This window comes from Physeter macrocephalus, chromosome 16 (assembly GCF_002837175.3).
Source record: "Physeter macrocephalus isolate SW-GA chromosome 16, ASM283717v5, whole genome shotgun sequence".
In the NCBI taxonomy this organism is placed as follows: Eukaryota; Metazoa; Chordata; class Mammalia; order Artiodactyla; family Physeteridae; genus Physeter; species Physeter macrocephalus.
The window spans coordinates 1,568,898-1,593,254 of record NC_041229.1 but is presented as its reverse complement, the minus strand read 5'-3'; the positions used below and the strand labels follow the sequence as shown (position 1 = coordinate 1,593,254).

General features: G+C 48.7%; 1 protein-coding gene and 1 non-coding gene across 2 annotated transcripts in view; both read right to left on the bottom strand.

The window, feature by feature from the left end:
- The window catches only part of OPCML (opioid binding protein/cell adhesion molecule like), a 1,102,163-nt gene that overhangs the window by 689,363 nt on the left and 388,443 nt on the right, over positions 1-24,357 (bottom strand). The window lies entirely within an intron of this gene.
- Positions 15,575-15,690, bottom strand: LOC112066916 (U5 spliceosomal RNA). Its single transcript, XR_002892972.1, has one exon. It is a non-coding gene; the product is annotated as a U5 spliceosomal RNA (small nuclear RNA).

The following is a 24,357-nucleotide window of genomic DNA, read 5'->3' as shown; positions in this document are numbered from 1 at the left end:
AAAAGGCCAAAAGTACCATTAATGTGAAGGATGATTTTGTCATCACTGCTACAGGGCCCATTTAACAACAGGGAGCTTTTATGTGGAAACAGTCCAAAAAAAAAAGAGAGAGAGAGAATTATTTTTTACAGAGCATTTGGCTGAGCCTCTCTTGGAAAATGTTTCTAATTCTTGGCTTTTCCTAATGAGTTCAAGCTTGATCAACTATTCTGTCTGGAAAAAGCATTCATTCTTTTGGGAAGGTAAGGAAGCTTCTTTGGGATAAATGGTGTTCTTACACTGTTTATTCATTTATTGTTTTAAACTCCACTTAAAGCTGAGGTTTACATTATTCTGGAATCTTACTTAGGCACAGAGAAGAACAATAATTCAACACTCTTGCTCTTAAATATTCTGACATGTTTTGCTTTTTTGTTTGTTTTAAATCAGGAGGGTTGACGGATACATAAAAAGTATGTCAGGAGTTCCAGATGTCTTTCACCGGTTAGGCGCTTTGTAAGAGTGAATACGGTGCTGGCTTCTGATACCTGCCGGATTTCTAGCACCGAGCTTGGTGTGTCCCCAGCTCCCATTTCATGCCGCTTTGTGACCCTCTCTGAATGCCAAAGGGGGCACGAAACAGGTGCCGGTCCCGGCCTGCAGTGAGGCCCTCTGCAGGTCTGCATCCTTTCTCCTGCCCGGAAAACAAGTGTGTGCCTGTTCCCTATCCCTCCCCTTTCCGTTGAAGGTGAAGTTTCGCACTTTGGCAGCAAATTGCACTTTCTAGGAACATCAGAAGCTCTTAGCAGGCCAGAAAAATCGACCTCCAGTCAAAGTGGGGACAGTCTAGAGAGGTTTGCAGACAGCAAACTAAATGCACCAAGAAGTTAAAACACAGGTTCTTTTGAAGAACCCTTTGTAGGAAGAGCCACTGTTCAATGGAGGTGTAGCTATGTGGGGAAGGGGAGATTTGGGAAGCCTCACCGCGGATCCTCCAGGGTGGCTGGACAGCCAGAATTTGCTCCTAATTTGAGAGTCTCCTAACCTCTCAAAATCAAGTTTCTTCATCTGAAAAGGAGGACGATCTGCTCAGTTCTCTGCTCGTGACTCCACGGCACAAAACTCGTCTTCCATCACCATTCCTCCTCCTCCTGGATCACCACATCCTACAAGAGAGACTCCCTCTCCCACAGGTGGGAGGGGTAGCTCTCTCCCACCCCAGTGGTGCTATCGGTTGTAATGGCTCCAAAGCCATGTCTTAGGGGATCCCTTCTTGTCCCCTCCTGCGCAGCCTCCCTCGAGATGCCTTGTAAGGGACTTGCCTTTCCTGGGCTCCCCACCATCTCCAGGGATGTTCCAATGGTAGGAAGTCCCTTCTCATCCAGAAACCCACAGAGTGTCACAGGACATGTGAACCTCCCCTCCGGCCAAAGGAACAGACCCTGGATGTTAAGTGCATGATGTGTTCCCCAGCTCACAGGAGGAGGCATCTCCTAGGGATTTGTTCATTTGATTGTGTGGAGCTCAGCATGGGTCCGTCCAGATACAATGCTGCTAATGGCTGGCAGTGTCCTCCACGGGCGGGCTCACAGAAATAACTTTAACCCTTCATGTAACTAAGGTCCTCTCCTATGGTCCTGCTCCACTAATAATTAAGCAACATATGAAAACAATGAAACAAAACATTCTCCCTTTCATGAGAGTTCACTGAGGATAGAGATGGCATCGTATCCATCCTTGCATGACTCACCAGCATCAGTGGTCCCTGCCAGCACTCACGGGACCCACCGTGTGCCAGATACTCTTCTAAGGGTTTCAGTACAGTAACTAATGGAATCCCCACACCCACCAAGTGAGGTACGGGCTCTGCTGCTATTCCCACCATACGGCCGAGGTCACCTGGTGTTAACTGGTAAGAGGCGAGGCTGGAATTTGAACCCAGTGTGTTGGCCTCCAAACACACCCTCTTCTGAAAGAGCCCTGAAGAGGTACTTGTTGAAGATAGAGATGTAAAGAGATACGGATGATTAATCAGAAGAGGTTAGGTATGTTAGGGTGATTCTTTAACGGGAGCCCCTGATATTTTAGAGGCTGTAGGAGCGGGGATGGTATTGCTATTGGTCTCATCTCCCATGTGAATGTTGGCTTGAGATTTCAGGGAGGTGAGCAGGGCGAAGGCTCTTCTCACTGCTCAGTTAGGATAGGTCTTTTACATTTTCCCGACAAATGGAAATAAAGACTAGTGTGATTTTCCTGAGGTGACTGGGGAGTCTTAGCAAGAAGGAAAGGAGGAAACAACGTGAGTTTAAAATGAGAGTGTGTGAACTTGAGAGAGGCTGCCCTGGGAAGTGAGATCCCGTGACTTCTGGAGGGGACAGGCGGGGGCAGCAGGAAGGATGGTCTCCGTCCAGGGCTGGGCTTTTCCCTGGAGTTGCACTGTCCGCTCTCCATTTCTCCACTGGCACCCTCCACTCCTGCCTGTAGACCCAGCCCCACAAAATGCACATGTTCTTCTCTCTCTCTCTCTTGCTCTCCCTCATCCTTTGGACCAGAACCTCTGTGTGTACAGAACTGGATCCAACGAGTATTCGGATGCTACTGGAGACAACGGCCTTCCTCCCACTGGGTCCCTGGGTGTTCTCTTGACGAGGTCCACCCCAGCTCTCTTCTGCGCTCCTGAAGCCCTAACCCTCTGTCGCTTGCCCTCATGTCCTACAGACTGTTGTACTTCCTAAGGGTTGCCTCGACATGGTGACTCCGTATCTTTCCCTGATCCCATGGTCCCCTGCCTCCTGGGCACTGCTCCAGGGTCTTCCCAGCTGAGAACTGAAATCTGCTTTCTCTGCTGGAGGAGGATAAGCTCCTGGACCACAGCACAGCTCCCCACTTCATCCACTGTCACCTGAACCTCAACGTATCTGAAGCCAAATGACCTTCTTGCCCTCCTTAAAATCTTCTCCTCCTAACTTCCCTAACAGTATCCCTTTTCTAGAATCATCCAGGATGAAAATGTGGATAAACATTCCACGTTTCCTTTATCCCCTAAATCCAGCCGTCGGCACATCTGACCATCTTCGCCATCTCTGCCTCATCTCTCTTCCCGGTTTCTCATCACACCCTGTCGACTTCCCAGCTGTTCTAATCACTACACCAAGTCCTTGGTGTTTAAGGGTTTGGTGGGTGACAGCCCACACTCTGGCTTTTGTTACGGCAATTAAAGAACATAATAATAGTACAGGCCACACAGAGTGGTGGATAAGATCAAGCAAATAGTCACATATTGAGTAAATTCTTGATAAGTAGTAGTTATTATTCATGTAACTCTTCTCTAGTTTCACCTCTGTTCCAATCCATCATGTCCTCTACCAAAAGAATAATTTCTCAACATGATGTTCTGACAGTACAACTTCACTAAGTTAAACCATGAAAGTTTCCAAAATGGTTAATAAATAAAATCAAAACTCTGTAGCCTGGCACGCACTGTCTTCTTGGTTCGTCCCCTAATCTAAGCATCTTTCTCCTGCTCTGGTCAGAACAATTGGTCTATGGCTCGCAGGACCTGTGTCCGTGCCATCTTTGCTGTCTGCAAGTCTGTGCAGCTTTGGATGGGAGCCTAGAGCCCACTCAAAGCACTGCAGCCAGAGCCCCAGTTCCTTGACCTCCTCTGACCCCATTTTGCGTTTTTGTGGGTATTGCTGACTCAATACTAACTACACACTGTCTCTTGTTTATTATTTTTATCTCTAGACTCTAAAACCTTAGAGGTCTGAGATTTGACTTTACTCACAGCTGTTGTCCTGTCTGTACACAGCAAACACTAGGTCTTCAATGATTTTTGTTGAATGTAAGTGATGCTTATCTCTGCTGAAACCCCAAGTGGCTGATGAATCGGGCAAAGCTGTGAAGGGGGCATGGACAGGAGAATCAGCTCTCCGTGCATGGGTGAGCATGGTAGGCAGAAAGAGAGCTGTTGATAACGGCCATTCTGATGGCTTCAGGCCAACATCTGAGCCCTTTCCCTCCATGACTGTCTGTATGACACAGCCTGGGCAGAAACTGCCAAGGACATTTTCACACTCCTGGACCACCCATCCTTCAACATGAATATAATTGTGCAGCTCAGGCATGGGCCATGGTGGCTACTGTCCTCAGACATGGCCAGGGACCACGTGTCAGCCACATGGGTACTGAATATCTGCTCCATGGGGTGTCCTTAGCTGGTGAGTCTGATTGCAGAGCACAGCTGATCTTGGAGGGATGCCTGGAGGAAGAAGGCCCTGGACTATCTATTTGCTAGACAGAATGACAGAGGACATTTGAGCAGTAACCTATAGTGGCTGAGCCAGGCAGGGGCTAGCTGGTCACCAGGCCCATTTCTCCCTGTGGGGCTCACACAGACCACATTGCAGAGCTGCCTTACATTTAGATAGAACACTGTCAGTGCTTCTCCTGAGTGGAATGTGGGCAAGGTAACGTGCAGTTCCAGGCTGAGGGCAAGCTCCCTCTCTCCCTCTGTGGTCAGAACGGCCAGCATAGCCTTGAAGCAAGCTGTCTGAAGATGGCAGAGCCATGGCATGGGGATATCTGAGTCCCAGGATGATCTACAAAGGACTGTGACCTGGGAGAGGGAAAAGATGACTCTTTCTGCATTAAATACTAAGATCTGTGGGTTGTCAACTGTAACACGTAGAAATTATTTAGGGTAACAAATACACCGTTCAAAGCACTTCCCCAAATCTCATCTCGGCTGAACCCCAGAGCAAATGTGGGATAAAGGAAGGATGAATCCGCCTGTGCCCTTTTCTTTGTGAGGAAAGGAATGTTTCCTTGGCCTGTCCCGAATCTCACAATCAGAAGCTAGGACTCTTGGAGAAATTGTGTACTTATCTTTCCACCTTGCCACACTCTCGTAAGTGTCAAAACTGCTGCTGAACATACTGTTGCTGTTATTTTCTCCCACAGACCTACATATTCCATCTCTGTAGCAGTACCTGCAACTCGGGTTTACAGACCACGTCACTCTTCTTAAGAGGCAGGAAGCGGGAGGAGAGGAGGAAGGCAGAGGACTCTTGAGACCCTGCCACGTGAACATGGAGGAGGGCTCGGCTGGCCCTTGAGCGCATGCTGTTTTGTCTGGTTCTTGTTTTCTATCTCAGAGTGAAGATACGACTACTTAGTCAGGGTCTGCCTGCCTCCTTGTATCCTGTCCTCCTCCCTCTCCTGATGAGAGGACTTTAAGGGGGATTTCAAGAAGCGGATGTGTGGAGGAGTGACATCCTTTTCCTTTCACGGAGGACCCTTCAGTTGCCGGAAGAACAGGGGAGAAACAGCGGCTCACCTCTGTTTGGCTGTGCTGCTCCTTGGGGTGGTTGCCAGGGATTAATGAGGGTCCAGTCTCTACCCTCCTCACCACTCTCCCTCCCACCTGCCTGACACAAATCCTGAGTTGAGCCTGGCTCGTGCCCAAAGGGATAAAACATGCCAACGCCATCCAGAAACACGGTGCCCTTCTTTCTTTTCCCTCTTTCTTTCCTTTTTACCTTTCTCAGCAATTATGAGTTTTATTTCTTCAGTTGGAGGGTGTATCCGTTTCAAATTCCTCCAAAGCCAGAATTGATGGCAGCTTGAATGGACCTGATATGAGTGGACCTACGAAGAGCATCCTCCCGTGAGCTCAGGGAAGCCCCTGCTGTGCCTTCCTATCCACCGACAGCCTTCGACATGGCGGCTGGCACACAGTCGGCACTTCATAAATGTTCATTGAGTGAATGGATGATGTGATTACGGTCTTACTTCCTATAAATGTATATTTAGCAGCTGATATCCAATTACACTACAAATAGATTGGACAAATGACCAAATGTCTATATTCTAACAACTGCAATTAAGTTTACATGTTCTTTGTTAATAGGCAAGTCAGAGATGCTTCTATCATTTTCTAGTGAAAAAAAAGGAGCTACGGGTCTTAAGTCAAGCAATAACTCAAAGACAATACTCAGACATCTGGATGAGAGACAAAGGGACATTAGCAAAAAGAGAAGTGAATTAATTCAAGTTTCTGGGAAGCAGGAAACAACTCCTTCTTGGGTATCTAAGCAAGAAAAATCCTGGACTCTTTAGAAACAACAGGACCAGATGGGAACTGAGTCTTCAGGTGGTCTATGGAGACTGGTAGGAAATGGAGGTGAGACCAAGTGAGAATTCATTTCAACAAATATGTTTTGGGCTCCTAAATTATGCTTGCCTGATTCTTTGGAGGAAACAAAGAGTGATCAGAGCTTTGTTCACCAATTTCTGTGAAAGAAATGGGAGAAATAGAGGTATCTACCACTAATTAATCTAAGGCTGACCATGATTCATGATGAATGGTCCACTACAATTACAGACTGCATTGGAATTGGAAGGGAAAGACATATTTTGTCAAGGTAGGGGATGGTGGTGTATATGATAGGACAGTTAAGAGAGGTAGAATTTACTTAAGCTTTGTAAGTTATTTATCATGTTGGCTGGCAATTATGGAAGCAGACGAAGCTAGGAAAGGAAATTACAGCAAGAAGGAATGTTTTAATGGTAAACCAGAGAAAGGTAATTATTAAATTGGTCAGTAAAAGAAGTAGGTATAGAAGGAGAGAAAAAGTTTTGCTGAAAAGAATACTGGAAAGTTTGGTAGGCTCACGTTGTTGAGGGTTTTAAGTGTGAGGCTTAAGCGTTTATGCTTTGTTCTGAACGCAGCAAGGAGCCGTGGAAAGCTTGTGAGCGTAAGAGTGAATGAACACATCTTCTTTATCCATTCATCTGTCGACGGACATTTAGGTTGCGTCCGTGTCCTGGCTATTGTAAATAACACCGCAATGAACACTGAGGTGCATGTGTCTTTTCGAATTATGGTTTTCTCCGGATATATGCCGAGGAGTGGGATTGTTGGATCATATGTTAGCTCTAGTCTTAGTTTTTTAAGACGATGTGGTACATATATACAATGGAATATTACTCAGTCATAAAAAAGAATGAAATAACGCCATTTGCAGCAACATGGATGGACCTAGAGATTGTCATGCTGAGTGAAGTAAGTCAGACAGAGAAAGATAAATATCATATGATACTGCTTGTATGTGGAATCTAAAAAAAGGTTACAAATGAACTTATCTACAAAACAGAAATAGAGTTACAGATGTAGAAAATAAACTTATGGTTACCAGGGGGTAAGGTCAGGGGAGGGATAAATTGGAAGACTAGGACTGACACATACACACTGCTATATATAAAATAGATAGCTACTAAGGACCTACTGTATAGCACAGGGAACTCTACTCAATACTCTGTAATGCCTACATGGGAAAAGAATCTGAAAAAGAGTGGATATATGTATATGTATAAAAGATTCATTTAGCTGTATACCTGAAACGAACACAACACTGTAAATCAACTATACCCCAATAAAACTTTTAAGAAAAGAGTGAATGGACAAAACCTCCATTTTAGGAAGATAATGCTGAAGGCCATGGGCAAGCTGCACTGTGTAAAGAAGGGTCTGGACATAGGAAAACCACACTGAAGGTGAGGCAGGACCGGGAGGCTCTGAGGCAGTGCAGTGCTGGTGGCTGTGTGTCAGGAGGGGTCGAGGCTGAAGGGCAGACCAGATGGGCAGGCTGTGGCTGCTGACTGAATGTGAGGAGAAGAGAAGAGAAGTAGAGGAACATTCTAGGAGTTGGAGCCACAGTGACAAGGAGGAGGAGGATGGTGTCAAGAAAGTCAGGGGATGTAGAGAACAAATGTATGGACACCAAGGGAGGAAAGCGGGGGTGGGGGGTGGGGTGTGATGAATTGGGAGATTGGGATGGACATGTATACACTAATATGTATAAAATGGATAACTAATAAGAACCTGCTGTATAAAAAAATAAATAAAACAAAATTCAACAACAAAAAAGAAAGTTGGGGGAGAAGAAAGAGTGAGGTTGCACTAGATGAACTCAATTTTTCTATATAAAGTAAGGCAGGAGTCTTGAGCGAAAAAACGGGAGACAGATTCAGTACCAAGGTCAACACCTTAATTTCCTGACCTTTATATATGTCAAGGAGCTGGTTTCCTAGACCCCAAGAAGTTAGAGGCCTCTGCACGAAACTTCAAATGTATGTGGTAAAGAGAAGACCAGGACCATGTGACACTAGTAAATACCTTATACAAGGTGTTAAGGATGCTGATATACAATTCTAACGACGTCAGCTCTGTGAAGAGGTTTTATCATCCCCATCTGCCAAGTGCACGCATGGACCCATGACTGGTGCAGTGGACTAAAATTCTGCGAGTTTCACTCCAGGCTGACCATTCACTGGCCGTGCACTGCCAGAAACATCCCTCAGCCTTTCTGGGCCTCTGACTGCTTGACAGAAATGGGGCTACTCATGGCCAGTAACGGCCCACTTGATAAGGTCGTGCGGATGATGAATGTGCTGGCCTCTAGGTAAGACCCCTTGGGCTCTGGGAGGAGGGGCCGCGACCAATGAGGATGCAGAGACGTTCACCACCACAGCTCCATCCCCCACCCTGGGCTGTCTCTACCAACCCGGAGGACTCACTGTCCAGACCTCCTAACATGACAGGGCTGGTGCCGTATGGACAAGGGGGGAAGATCACATTTGAGATTAGACGCCTAAAAAGAGCTGTCAAATTTGTCAGCCGTTCCCCTCCTGACCTCTGTGGAGTGCCGCGAGGCGGCGTGTTTCCCCCCCACCGGCAGGAGCAGGATGGGCGGAGCATACTTAACTAAACGTCCCCACGGCAGCCCCTTCAAATACTGAAAGAACAGACTCCCCCAGTCAGCAAGAGGGCACGGGACCCAATCCCTGAGTGTCAGGACTCCCAGCCTCTCCCCTACACGCACTTCGAACAGCTTGTCCGAGGGATGCTTTTGTTTCTGAGGTTGCAACCCTTTGTCTGACTTGCTGTGCCACTTTCCACAAGCAGGCTCTGGCTTCAGCACCTCGGACAGAGCACAGAGGGCAAAGCGAGTCTGCGGACCATTCAGAAGGGAGAGGTCTGGCCGCTGGCCAATTCCAGGGTGGCAGGAGGACACGGGGGCTTTGGGGATCTATGAGATTTTGATAGGCTGGAGGACAAGGCTGAGATGGGCTAAATCTAGGCTGACCAGCCACTGCCAGGGGCAGCACCTGGGAGAAGGGAAGTACCATCTGAGCAGACGGGTAGATGAGAAACGCCCGCCTGCTTCACAATATAGAGAACCCATCACCCGAGCAAACTGAAGGCCAATTCTGATTATAAACAGCATTTACATGGACGGTAGCAAGTGAGTGTGGTTTGTAAGACGGCATGACAAAGCTTGCCTGGGATGGCTTTGTGGGGATTAAATGAAGGAATACACAGACGTGATCAGGTGGTTTGCCTGACACTTCCTGAAGGCTCAACAAATGCTAATGCGTGCACCAGATGCCAGCTCTCCATGTCTTGCTTCTGCCATTTATTTACTTTTAAATCAGTGCCACCGAGCACCAGGCACCAGAGCAGGCAGGCCCTGGCTGCACGAAACTGTGGAGGAAAAACCCCTGTCCTTGAGGAATTCACAGTCTCACTCCCCGTATGTATCAGGTGTGCAGACTCAGCTAGTTTACAACCGCCATTCCTTCCTCTGCAAAAACGGAATGATGGTCACATTTAACTCCAATCCCCCAGCTCACTGCCTGTCCCCAAGTGGCCACTCGACAAGTGCTTTCTCCCTTCTGATCACCTGCTCCCCCCCTAGTTACCCATCTGATGGGAGCAGGAGGGACACACGTGGTGTCAAAGGCGAGGATTTCATCCTATGGGACCAGGGCTCTGCCACAGTCCTTCCCCAGAGTAACTGCCTTTTAGAGGCAGACACTTGGATGTTATCCCTTTAGAACCAGGGGTCTCATTTCCCTCTTCCCTTGGGGAGATGCACAGGAAGCCTCGACTGCCTCTCCTTCTCTGCCAACTGAAGGCCCCCTCTGTGGTCCAGGTCCTGTGAAGTGAGGGTTGCCCACTGCCTCACTCCATCTTTGACGGGCCCTGTGGCCCGATGATGTGGATCAGGTAAGCTGTACAGGGAGCGTCCCGAGGAGGTGGGGGGGGGCTGGGAGTGAAGCCTGTGGACGCCCCCTCACCTCTGGACCCTACTCCGTACTGCAATCAGGAAATGGAAATGGCTGTTTCACTCCAACCTCCCCAAGATGAGGCGGGGAATCAGCACGGGGCGTTGGTTTTCATAGCCCAGGGGCACTGGTTTGGAAGCTCTGCCCACATCTCCTGAGACTGGCCTCCAGGCCTGCAGGACAGAGGGCTGGTGCAGCCAAGGAGACCACAGCGGTCCTCATTCTCTCCCCACCACCCCCAGAGGTGGAAATCGGGGACAGTCCTGGTGCCCCAACCCTACAAATGGCAGAGACGAGGCCCGGAGTTTAAGTGATCTGTTCGAGGTCAGATAGGCAGGAAGCGTCGGCTTGGACAAGGACACAGCTCAGATCCTGACTCCCAGTGTGGAAGACACCTGGCACCCGGTCGGGGGTCAGCTGCCCAAGGTGACAGCTGACAAAGGAAAGGAGGGAAGTTCTTAGAGGATGACACGGCAGAGTAACCACCGAGATTCAGGATCAGGGTTCCGACTCCCAAGGGGTCTGCTGCCTCCATCCTGGGTGGGGAGAGAGGGTGAGGCCAAGAGGCGCAGGGAGAAAAGTCCCTCCCCACTGGCAGCCTGTTCTCCCCTGTCGGAACACCACAATCCACCTGTTCCCTGAACTGGGGAAAGCAAAGCACCCAGATGGCTACCTCAACTCTACCGAGCAGTTGAGATATCTAATTTGATGGCCCCGCTCTTCCCCCGCGAAGGCGTGTTATTTAGGTTTTTTGCTCACCCTAACTCTGCCCCGCACCATGATACTTGCAAATGGGGTCACAGAAATTAAGAATTGGCGACGACAACGTTTGCAGCAGGTCCTACAAGAGACTAACCCTGATGTGTGGATATGAGAAAATCTTTCGCTCCGACACTGCAGAATAAAACCCGTGTATTTTCCCACCACAAATACCGTTTCTCACTCTCCCAGCCTACCTGTGAGGGAAGGCAATGGAAGCCCCAGGCATCTCCTGTCCTCCCCGCTCCGCGTACAGCGATGCAAATGTCATTGCAAAAAGACACAAAATTTAAGCTTCCTCTTTTCTATCCCCTCTACCATTCCATATTTTACCGATAAACCAGTTGCCCCCTCCAGATTCCCTCAGTTCCCCACCACCACATCTGTCCCTGTCATTGAGAGAATAAACGCCAGTTTGCGGTTTAACAGTCAGCTGCGGACGCCTTGTCCCTTCCGTTGTCAGAGCGTCCTGCAGGCTCCCAAAGCCCCTGTCTGCTTCCTGGGGCTGCACAGGTGACCCCTGAGGCTGCCCTGAACACAACCCTTAGCTCGGTGAGCCTGCGGTCTGAACGGCAGACCCCCAGGTCAGAGGAGGCTCCTGTGGCGAGATCAAAACAGAGTCACCACGGGGGCAGTGAGGATGGTGATGCTTGGGAAGGTGGAGACGTGGATGGTGAGTAACTAACAGTAATGCTTAGAGGGACCGAGGCGCTTCCACTCAGCACTGGGAAGGGGACCATCCAGGGCCTGTCTGCTAAGAGAACCTGTCCCTGCCCACAGAGGGACACCAGCACGGGGCCCTGCAGCCCGCGCCTCCAGGAAGGACTGAGGCTGCCCACCTGCTCACCCTGCTCTCGCCTCAGTCCGGGCCCTGGGGGAGCAGCCTCCTTGGTCATCTCACCAGACCTTCAAGGTGGCCTCGGGAAACGCGTCTCGGACATTTTCACCCTCCTCACCCGCCCCCGCTTCACAAATGAGGAAATAGCTTCACAGATCTATCAACTTCACGTTGGAGGCACAAGGCCAGTAATGACACCCGCTAAAGCGGATTGGACCCTCGCCGTCTGCCCGGCACTACTGTGCTAATAACCCTCTGTGTGGAGGCCACCTGACCCTCCAACAACCCCGGGATGTTCCATCATCAGCTTCAGTTTACAGGGGAGGAAGCCCAGGCTCACGGAGGTTGTGAAACCTGCCCACGTTGACACAGATACTAAATGGCGGGGTTTAAGCCCAGGACTGCAGAGCCTGTGCCGTTAGTTGCCGCATCAGTAAACATCAGGGCTTCAGTTATTTGAAGCCATAGCTGTGCTTTTTAAATTTCTTGCTCTTTAGGCTCTGTCACTTGACGTGCGTGGCGACGGTTTAAAGCGTGAAGCCGTGTGATGTTTGGGCGCCTGGCTCTCTCCCTCCCCCGCCTCCCCATTCTTGCAGGGCCACAGGAGCCTCCAGGGGACCCCAGGGTCCTAGTCATGAAAGTGAAATGGGTGCTTCCATTGGAAGCATTTGTGCCAGATGGGGGCAGAGCTGGGCCAGCGGCCGCGGAGAAGAACGGGGCACGCCATCAGGAAGCCACACGGTCCCCTGCCAGGGAGATGTCTCCCAGACAGTGGCTTCTGAAACTATTTCAAAGACATCAATAATTCATCAACCCCAGAGGGGAGAGAAAACAATTTTTTAAAGAGGAAAACAAAGACCTAATGGGCCTCGGAGACTCCCACATGATTGGCAAAGTTGATTTTGCATTCAGCTGCTGGAGTGCAGGAAGATGGGAGACGGGGGTGGGGCGGGGGAGGAAGGATGTATTGGCTTGAAAAAAAAGCACACTTTTTAAAGGGAGAGCAGCCTGCAGCGGCACATCTGTACACCCTGAATCTGTACAGCTCTTTAGAGTTTACCAAGAGCTTTCATACATACATTGTGATCTTTAAAAGAAGAATGGGGTGAGAACGCTGCAGTTTTAATTAACCTAATTTTTCAGATGAGGAAACTGAGTCTTCAAGCGCTCAAGGGTCTGCCAACCACCCAAACCCAGTCTTCGGCCCCTCACCCAGCAGGCGGTGCAGACGTCCCTCGTGCCCCTGTGTCTGCTCCGTCACAGGAGGTGTCAGGACATCCAGAGAGAAGAGCTGGGAGACCAAGCAGGGAGCCCTGGTCTGGAGTTCTCTGGATCTCAGCACACATCTCAGCTGAGCTTCGCAGGGGTGAAGAAAGACCACAGAGCCATTGAAACCTCTCCTTTCCCACCAGGACTAGAAGCAGCTGTGAGGTCCCCAGGGACCAGATTGCATCTACTCTTGACCTTCCAGAGGGCCTCAGGAATTCTTGCATGAAGCAAAACGGCATCCTTGTTCGCAGTTAAGAGAAACAGAGACAAAGATTTAAAGTATAATCTGCTAAGTAGCTGACTTTTTTCCCACGCGTTGTTTCTACCTCGGTGTTCAGGAGTCCTATGCTACGTGACTTTCCCGAACTTTCTTCAGAATCTGATGCCATTCTGCACATTTGAGGAGCTACTTAAAAGGGGGCTCAGACTCCCCTTCCTATCCCTTCCTCACCTCCTTTGCTGTGATCCTTTCCTATCAGTGCCCCACAGGAAGAGGAAACGCGTGTTTGCCTTTTGTTCTGTGATTCTTGTTGACAGCCAGAGGCTCTATCCTTATCTGCAGCTTTGCAGTATTATTGCACGTGAATGCCCACTTCGTTACTGCAGAGCATGGAGGTCCTTTCAGAAGTTGCTTCGTCAAAATATGTCATTATCAGAGGCTTCTGCATCAACATACAGGACATCTACTTGCCAGCATCCTTTACATCGCCAGCAGTCCCCCCCTTCCCCCCTCGCTGTAGACCCAGGGTACCCCTCCCTCTCCATCCCCCACCGAGTGGTCTGTTTTGACTCCCTTCCTGTACACCCCTTCAGTAATCTGCGGGTGTGAATGCACTAACGCAGGTAAATTGTAATTAATTTCCCTCTAATTGATGCGTAGGACTACCTAGGCCCCTCATTTTCTTCCCTTCGTTCCTTTATAAATATATGATTTGACAGGTTAATTTGAAAGCAAAAGTGAGATTCTTTACAGCCATCTAAGCAGAAGCCCCAGAACGCAATTTGCTGTCTAGTTGGGAAGCATAATAAAAGGGTTGAAGTCAGGTTATCCTTTTTTTTTATCATCATTTTACTAATTTAATCTTTTTCCCCTTCCTAAGGTAATGAAATATTCATTTCACAGCCTGAAAACCTTAGCAGCCAATGGCAGGGGAGCAGGATGCAAAGAGCTGTGGCATCACGGGGTGACCTTTCCTGGCGGGGCCCTGCAGCCGGACCCTGAAAGGGCAGCGAGAGGGTGATGCGGGCAGCTCGGGGGGAGGTTCCATGTTGGCAGCTGAATCGGGATGGCATCAAGCCTCCCACGTCCTGCTGCAGCTTGGAGAAAAGCACGGAGAACTCCTGCAGCTTCTGGGCCGTGGGAGAGCCAGCCAGCCCGCAGCCAGGAGCCACTTTCTGAAGAGGGGCAGCGAAAGGTCATGGCTCTGAGCTCCAGTGTGAGCTGCAGGGAGGGCTTATGGCAGAAGACTTCTCTGCAGGGGAGCCAATCCCTCAGGGAGAGAGAGGACCCCAGCTGCCCAAATGGCAGGCTCAGCTGTTACCTGGCTTCTTGCAATTACACCGACGCGAGGGCCGGGAGCTCCCGGGGCGCAGAGCCTTCCCGCAGTCAGCCAACGTCCCTCGGTGCCTAGGTCACATTCCAAACCACCCGTGGCAACGCTTCCTGGTAGTCTGCTAAAACCCTCTCAACACCCAGGCCTGCCCACGTGAGGGTCTCTTCCTCCCTGGGAAGCTGGCCCTCTGCTAGAGAGCTAGCCCATCCAGTGAAGGATCCAAAACCACCTGACTCAGTTCTTTTCCCCCCAGCGTTGGTCTAACAGCAGGAGGCAGACGCCTGATGGAAGCATCTCTAGGCTGTACCCTGGGTACCTTTCTTCTTAAGCCTTCGTCCTCTCCTCTCCCTATTGCCCAGGTTAAAAGCAGGAAGCCCAAGGGGAGAACACCGGTTTCTCCCTGCAGGTACAGTGAGGTGACTGCCCCAGGGAGGTCCAATGTCACACGCCTGGTTCCATCTAGATCCTCAAGTTAGAGTCCCTTTAAGAAGACGCACACGCATACAAGTAAGCCCAGGAGACACGTTCGCACAGCTGACACTCTCCTTCCTTCACAGAGAAGAGGAAGTGCCTACTCTTTGTTGCAGGACCCTGTGGGAGAAGGAGTGGGTCTTAAGAGGCAGGGGGTTGATTAGGGCCCAGGAGTCACCACGGTTGCCCTGCAGAGAGGATGCCTAGAAGCAACTCATCCAGAGAGCTCGGATCCAAGGTCCGTGCTCCACCCTAGAAACATTTCAGGTCCCCGTCCGACAGGTTCCTTCTCCACAGCAGAAGAGGCTGAGCAGGCTGAGACCAGAAAGGATGGGTGTCATTGTCACCATCTTCACAAGTGTGTTCATGCCCCATGTAGCTCATTTTTATTTGTCTAAAGATGTTGCCATGTGCAGGGTGATCTGCCAAAAAATGTGACAAAATAAGTGGTCTGATAAATGTCTCCTAATCATGAATTTTTTCTCTAAATTTTATAAAATTGTGTGTTTTAGTGGTTTTCGCCCTTCTCTGCTTCCTCATGTCACTGGGAACTTTTAATTTTTTTTTTTTTATTTGCCTCACAAGATCAAGGCCTCAAAAAATTGGGTAAAGACTCAGAATTGTTCCTCTCCACGGAAATCTTTAGTAAGTAGCGAAAGATTTACACGATCTGAAGAGAAACCAGAGTATACTTTTATTTTTGTAACAGATTATGCAGTTATGACTATTCTCCCACATAGAATTTAGATTCAATTTTTCATGTCCAAATATTTGGGAAATTTCATCCATTGGGGAAAAGGTGTCTTTCACCTACTGTTGTTTTTAATTATCAGCATTAAAAGATCTTAAAAGGCTGCCTGAAAATTAAAGAGAAAAACCATTTGTCAGGGAAGCTACTCCAACACATCAGAGAAAAAACGTACTATTGAAAATGTATGGAGCTGAATGAAGAATTCACAATGGAGAACTGAGGGTGAATCCAGTTTGAGAGATGGGCGGTGGACAGAAAAGAAGGAAGAGAAGGTAAATGTGAAGTCTGAGGAAGGAAGAATAGCCCGAAGGATAGTAAAATGCTAAATTTTGCAAAAGAAAGAACCTAGGTTTCTGGGAGTAGACAACACAGACATTGCATTGCCTTGAATCGTGATTTTCTCATCTCAGAGAACTTTGCACCAGCACCGTTTCTTGTGTCTTTCCAGAAAATTGATACAAGATGAGATCAGCTCTTACTCTGTTTATCCCACTATTTGCTTAGCATAGGTTGCTAAGGGTTTCTATTTTAAAAAGGCCTGTTGTGAATGTGCCCTTGAGGGGAAATTTGCCTCTTTTACTACTGGGAAGGCCTCTTAAAGACAGAGTAGACGACTGGATGAGAATGAGGAAATTTTTACTTTGAGTAAAGACCAAGAGGCTGAGAGCCAGGACTCTGTCTCCTTCTGCGTTTTCCTTTGTTTTATCGTCTCGAATGCATCACCCTTCCTCCTTCCCTGGACAGAGACATTTCGTAGCTTCTACATTCAGTGCTCTCTTTTCTTCCCTCCCTCACCCTACACTCCATCCTGCTGCCATCTAGATTCCATTCCTACACAACACTAACCCTCAAGGAGCTCTGGTCTGTAAAGTTTAAAAGATAAATTTTTACGACCTGTCTTCTTCTTAGGGATCATTTTTGACCCCTCTGTCCTTGAAACCCCTTCCTACTTCGGTTTCCATGAAACCACCTCCTAAAACGTCTCCCAGTTCTTTGGCCACCTCCTTCCTCTTGTCTCCCTGGACTTGTACAGTTTCTCGTGGGTGTGTGTGGTCCCCAGCACGCCCTGCCCTACCCTCAACTCTGCTCACGTCACACATCACTGTTCATTATATGCTCCACACCCTTGTCACCAACTGCACTGACCAGTCTACTATATATAACCTATACGTCTATATCTGGGCCGGAATTCTTCCCTGAACTCAGATTTATTCAGCTGCCTACTAGACATCACCACAGATCCAAATTTAAACCTACATCTTCCCCCAGAGCCTGCTCTCAGCTTGCTCCTCTTACCCCAGTCCCCTTATTGAACATGGCTCTTCATCCACCCAGCTTCTAGAACCAGAATCCCGGGGAACCACCTCTGCCTACATCTCCCTCCCTCCCTCCTTCCCATCTCCCAAGTCTCAGGTATTAACAGATCCTGACCTTTCTACTTGTTGAGATTCTCTCAAACCTCCCTTTTCTATGATCCCATGGTCTTAAGGTCAGGCCCTCATCATTTCTTTTTTCTTTTCTTTTCTTTTTTTTCTTAAATTCAGCTGCACCATGCAGCATGTGGGATCTTAGTTCCCTGACCAGGGATCCAACCTGCACCCCCTGCATTAGTAGCACAGAGTCTTAACCACTGGCCTGCCAGGGAAGTCCCCCCTCATCATTTCTTATTTAATTTCCCAGAATGGCTACTAACACACTGTGCCACCAGTATTCATTTCTTGCCAGTCCATTTTCTTGGCTATCAAAGCATCTTTACAAAATGCATATCTGATCATTTCACTCTGCTGCTTAAATACTTTTCTGTCTCCCTTTGTTTTTGAGGATAAAATCCTAATTCCTTAGCATGGTAGACAGGACTCCACATTTATAATATCCCAACTAATGTCCATCCTCGTCGCTTTGCTCCCCCTCTTACCTGGACCCTTCGCTCTAGCCATCTCAAGATCCTAGCCGCAACCTGAAGGCATATATTCTTCCAGGAACCCCCTTTCCAGCCTGCACAGGTCAGCTCTCCCATCACTGTCTGCGGGAAGGGACAGCTCCTTTGGTGCCCCTTCTCCACGTCCCTATGGTTCCCAGAAACTAACTCTAGGAGAGCACTTGCCATGTGCATTCAGACACCCCTGTCTGCTCATCTGACTGTCCCACTAGGCTGAGAGGTTCTTGGGAGCAAGAACCCTGTTTCTGTATCCCTTAGTAGCATGTCTGCCACATCACAGGAGCTAATAAAAAGTCTGCTGAATTGTTTACAAAATGAAAACAATATGTAGAAGTGTACCACAAAACTACCTATAAAGAAATATGAAGAAATCCAATGTTTATTTTAAAAGATGTCTTCCAAATAACATTCCTTGGGTAAATGGCTATTTTAATTCCCAAAGCAAAAAAAAAAAAAAAAAAAAAAAAAACTAATATCTAATTTAAAAGACACACACACACAAAACAAAACCACATCTAGAATGAGTTTTGGTTTTTTTGTTATGAATAGTTTGCCCAAAAGATCTGACCCAGACATCAAGCAATTTATATCACCCTGGAGCCCAGACCAAGAAATCGGGAAACTCCATGTCTCTCCATCCCCTTCAGCAGCTCTCACCTCTAGCCTGTTCCCTCTTCACCCCTGCATCTCTGTCTGTGAAACCACTTAGAAAATGCACTCCCACAGCCGTGTGGAGGTTTCAGATGCCGGTCTCCAGCTACACGTGCACATTTGCATTCTGCTTATCAGGTCACCCAATGGCAAGATCTTCACAGGAGCCGGCAATTCTTCCCTCGTACTGAAGCTGATGAGCAAAACAGCTCTCGCTGAAGGACAAGAAAGCTGGGGCGTGCGCGGCATGCCGCAGACACCACCAGCAGCCTGTCATCACTGTGGAAAACTGGCACACAGCCTTATGGATTAAAAGCTGCAGAAGAAACTTCTGCCTTACCGGGTGTGTAGCAAGCATTTCACAGGCCATGGGGACCAGGGGACTGTGGCCGGCCCAGCCCTTCCACAGGCTCCTGGAGAAACATCAGCTTAGGAACATCAGCTGTCCATTTCTAAGCAAAGGGAGAATGTTTTATATCCACTCTGGGCTCCCTTTTCATCTCCAGGCCTGCCTCATGGAGCTGACTTTTATCACCTGGTATATCAGCAGCAGGCCTGGCAGGGCAGTCCTTAGCAACTCCCAACCTTCCCACTTTTTCTTGAGGCCCCTCTTCCTGCCTCCCCCATCTCTCCTCCCTCCCTGGTTAGCAGGCCTTTCCTGGCTTCTGCTAGACGCAGTGTCTCAACCATCTCACGCAGGGGGTGAAGGAAGCTCATTTCAGAGCCAGTAATCAACTCCCCCTTTGGCTCAAACTGCAAACTCAGATTGCACCAATCTGTCTGAACAACCCAAGGAAAATGGGACCTAAATTGTGCGATTTTGGTGTGTCCACCTAGCTCGCTAATTTAATTTTATTTTCCAAAAACCTGAGACCCGGTATGCCTCCTCTGCACTGATCCAAGAAACTGAGAAAAGAGAAAAGCACATGTCCAAAGCCAAAACATTCTGCCAGCCCCACGGGCACTGGTCCTGCAGGAGGCTGCACATCCAGGGTCCGTATTCAGGTCTCCAGTGAGGGCCAGCAGGAAGCGCAGAGCCCCAGGAAACTGAAAAATAATAGAGGAGAGGAGAAACAAACACTTCTGCTTTGTCTTAAATGTGCATTTGGAACTCGGGAGAAAGATAAAGCTGGAGACCAGCCATTCCAAGCAGGGGCAGGATGCTGGGTCTGGTTTGGGATTTGCCAGTGGGTCCTGGAGTATCAGAGTCTTGTGTGCTGCACGCTTAGTTTGAAAAGGTGGGACAAGTCTCTTCTCATGTTTCAATTTCTCTTGAAATGAAGGCCTTCCCTGGTACCCAAAGATGTTTGTGTTTCAGAACAAAATATCAATCAGAGGCTTAGATGAGAAAACCGAAACCGAAACCAAAACCAAACCTCATCAGCAAATGATAATTATAAGGAAGGTGTCAAGAATACAAATACCATATTCCTAAGTGTCTCAGGTTCATTTCTGAAAAGCAAGCTCCAAGAGGTGTGAAAGCCCCTAATTAGAAAGGGAGGAAAGTCCCAAAGAACCCAGCACAGGCAGGCGTGCTGCTCACTCCATCTGGAAAGCAGGTCTCTCCCAGGGCCCGTGAGGGCCAGGAAGGCTGCCCACCCGACGGGCACCGGGAAACGATGCCACGCATGACTGACGCTGACTGCCACGTGCCATTCACCACAGACTTGTTAAAAATAGTGGCCTAATTGCCTAGGTCCTGAAGTGACCCAGCAAGTCCTGCTTGCCTTTGCCTCCTGTCTTCTGAAAACACTCCCAAGCTGACCGAAGGCAAATTAAGGTATCTGCCTGATCGTGGGTGAGACCGAGGCCACGGGGGATATTTTAAAAAATCTTCACCCATCTAGTCACTTGAAAACACAACTGGCCCATTCTCTATGTTCTGGCAAGCGCTCTGCACGTTGCTGGCTCCTGTGGTCAGAGATCTCTGGGGTTCAAGGCAGTCGGGATGGGAGAAGCGAAGCTGCGATAACAGATGACCCCAACTCTTGAGCACACTTGGCCCTCACTCTGCACCAAGACTGGTAAGGCAGCCCCTCGCTGGTCTAGTGCCTGTCTCCCATTCCAGGGAGAGGAGAGGCCTGGTGAATTAAAATTTCTCCTTGGAACTGACACCATTGTTTCTGCCCATATGACCTTGGCTAAAGCAAGTTCTACAGGGAAGCAACAATCCATCCTCCCACAGAGAAGGCAGGCAAATGGCTACAAACACTGCTGCAATCTCCTCCAATACTAGTCAGTGCTTTGTCACTTTTGGGATAAGAAACGTCCCCACTGTTGTGGGATCTCTCACAAAAGCACTGTCCTCCAGCCCAGTCACAAAACAAGCTCGAGACCGTGTCCCCACCATGACCACTCCAGCCACAGGGCCCCACGCCAGCCGGCTTATCATCAGAGGGTTTTTGTTTCTGTGAGACACTTGCTACCTGGACTTCTTCTTGGTACCCTGTGGTTTCAGCCTGGTCTTGGGAATAGAGAGTCAAAGGCAGGGGCCACAAACTATGGAGAAAGAACCACTATCATAAGCCCAACTTGGCCGAGTGAAGGCTGGAGGACATGGGTTTGCTGACATTTTATCTTTATCAAACAAACCCAACAGGAGGGAGGATGTGTTCTATTATGTTTTATTTTCTTCAGGAATTCAAAAGTACCCTCACCAAAGACCTTCTAGGAAACTCTACAATGAAATGTGCAGCCACCCCTCACGTCTTGCCCTCAGATCTCTGGATTTACGATAAATGGAACTGATCCTGACCAGCCAATCTGGGAAAAGGAGCTGAGGGGGTCAGCCCAAGGTGAGCAGACACTCCCCAGCCTTGGTGCCCTTGGTAGGAGGAGAAGAAACAAGACATAATAACCAAGCACTTACTGTAAACCAGGCACTCATGTCCGGCCCCAATTCCCGCCCCAAGAATGGACAGATCGCCGCCCATCAGCACAAGGCTGCTGTGAACGGGCGCCTCCTCTCATTGTGTCTGTCCCCTCCCGGTCCCCAAGGCCCACCAGCCTGACGGGTGGTCCACCTTATGCATTTCCTCCTGACCTTCTCCCCCGATTCCCAGCCCTACGTTTTCCTGACCTGGTGCTGTGTCTCCATGGACCCTCCCAGACTTGGTCTAGGACCCTTCAAGCCTCGCCAGGACTTAGCCCCATCTTGGCAGGATGTGCTGAGGCCACGAGAAGCAGAGACCGCATTCGTTCCTGGAAGAGGAGGTCTGGAGAAGTCGGATGAAGCACAGGAAGAGAGGGCAGGGGGCGTGTGGAGCTCTGGGTGACCCAGGCTGACCGGCTGTGCAGACCTGGGGCCTGCCCTGGACACCGCCTGGCCCAGGTGCACGAGCCTAACGGGAATTCAGCAGCCAGAGAGGCCGTGGGTCTGGGGATTGTGCCACGGCTGGCTTATGTAGGAACCCTCACACCAGCTACACCAAGCCCGATCTGATGGTAAATGATAGCTGCCACTCTCGTCCTGACAGTATCCACATGCGGAACCTTTACAGCTACAGCCAAAAGGGGATAAGGAAAGGGTCAGTGGTCAGGTCAGCTGGAAAGATATCCCAGAGGCTGGCTACCTTCTCTGTTCTGCCAGGGACTTAATTTGCTTAATGCACATGCCCTTGTTTCTTTGTGGAAAATCAGGAATTAATCTGTTTCACTGATATGTATACTAAAAACCAAGAAGCATCTCCCAGTCGGGAAAGCGTTTTCGACTGAAAAAAAGAAAGCCGAGTTTGAGTCCTGACCCTGTTAATAACTAGCCTTGTGATCTCGGCTGTACCACCTTGAGCCTCTGTTTACAGTTTTAGAAAATAGGCATGTTGATAAAGGCCCTCCCAAATCACGAGGTTGTGAGGAAGATAAACTGATACGTGAACTACGTCCGTGAAAACTCTTTGAAAACTGCTCTCCCAAGTGTGAGACGATACCCACGCAGTAATACTCATTGTATTTATTTGTACGCTACTTCTTCGTGTGTTTCTTTTATGTGTCTTGCTATTCTCGTTACTTTAGAGCAACCTGGCCAAAAGCCAGGCTATCCTTAATTTGGGGTCTCCTTTTACAACAAGGTACTCAGCACATGTTCCTGGAAGACCAGTTTATAGGACATTCTGGAACCACTGTTAAGGCCAAGGTTAAGCCCATAATGTGACCACTATAGGGTAAAATTTGGGTAGATAGAAAGTGCAATAAGCCTGATGGCTACTGATCCCAGAGCACCTGCTGACGGAATGTGACGCAGTGCTCAGGAATGAAAATTCTCTCCCTTCAGTCCCACGAAGGAAGCAAAAGATCCATCCTAACTTTCCCTGACGCGCTAAGGGCACGTCAGGGAAAGTTAACAAGGCCGGCGTGATTAAGGAGTAATAGTTTGTTTGCAGGTTACAGACAGATCATCGCATTATATCTGGTGGATGAGCTTCTTCCGGTGGATCTCAGCACAAGGTCCCTTCCCTCCATCTCTCTGTCTGCCCGGACGGCGCCCTCTAGTGGCTCCTCCTCCAAACATTTCCGCACAGGTGTGGAAGGAAAGACTGGATTTCATTTCCCACCCGATTTTCATCCTCAGTGGTCCAGGCAAGTGCCCCTGAACCCTTTAACTCTGTTATACTTATATTAGCAGAAAAGTAACAGCTCCAGTTCAAATGAGTAGGCACCATGCCCGATCCCAAATTTCATTCCGCTTTTGCTACCACAGCCATCCCAGCCAGACTTGCATTAAAAACCTATCGTATGGCTTTCAACTTAATGTCTGTGGGATATGGATAAATTCTCTTCTGTTAGTGAACCGAATAAGGTTCCCCCCCTTCTATGATTGCATGTTTTATACCAACATCTCTACTCAATACAGCAGCCATTGTGCCGGTTCCGTAAAGGGCAGGGATTCAAGCCGCTAACCCATGAGCCAACATGCCCTGTGTTAGCCAAGTTGCTACTAAAAAGAAGTCATCCAAATCAGCGGCTGCAGTGCGGTAATACAGGCAGCCCCTTGCCTGGGAGGCACTGGCACAGTGACAGGGGGTTTCCAGGTTAGACAAGTAACTAAACGTTCTGCCTGTCTTCCCGAGCGCCATGCTCCTTCCCCATTTATGGAACGGAAATCTTAATGCCTATCTTGCAGATTATGCTAAGTATTCACTTAGTGTCTGGAACCGAGGCCTGTGACAAATATTTCTCGAATGAATGAATAAATATTGAATCCATTATTTGGTAAAGTTCCATTATTTGTAAGTGCTTTAAAAAGCCAGCTGGAGCTCTCATCCAAGGAAAATGTCCAAGATGAGCAGAATTGGAAAGAACCTCACAGGTGGAATGGTCGACTCAGGGCCACCAGCTGAGATCTCGGGTGACAGGACCCATTTCTCTAAGCTTCATTTGAATAAGGGGACAATTGCTCCCTTGCAGTGCTACAGGGGTGAGGGACATTCAGTGGCTCAAGATTTCAGGGGTAAATAAAAGACCCTTTCCTCGACTCCCAGTTGGTAGAAGGAGTGCAATTATGTTTATTTCTCCCTGTACCAGGAGGCGTGTATATTTCACTGGCTTTAGGGTCCCTACCCTAACATAAAATGTTGATTCAGAATTCCAAGCCAGACTCACATCCTACGGAACCCCATGTGCAGGCATCCATTTGCTGCAGATGAAACTGTTGCTAAGCAGAGAAAAGAATCTTTCAAATGCTTATGAGAATGGCTTGCAAAGCTCCTTGGATGCCTAATGTTTTTTTTTTTAACATCTTTATTGGAGTGTAATTGCTTTACAATGGCGTGTTAGTTTCTGCTTTATAACAAAGTGAATCAGTTATACATATACTTATGTTCCTATATCTCTTCCCTCTTGCGTCTCCTTCCCTCCCACCCTCCCTATCCCACCCCTCTAGGTGGTCACAAAGCACAAAGTTGATCTCCCTGTGCTATGCAGCTGCTTCCCCAATAGCTATCTATTTTACATTTGGTAGTGTATATATGTCAGTGCTACTCTTTCACTTCGTCCCAGCTTACCCTTCCCTCTCCCTGTG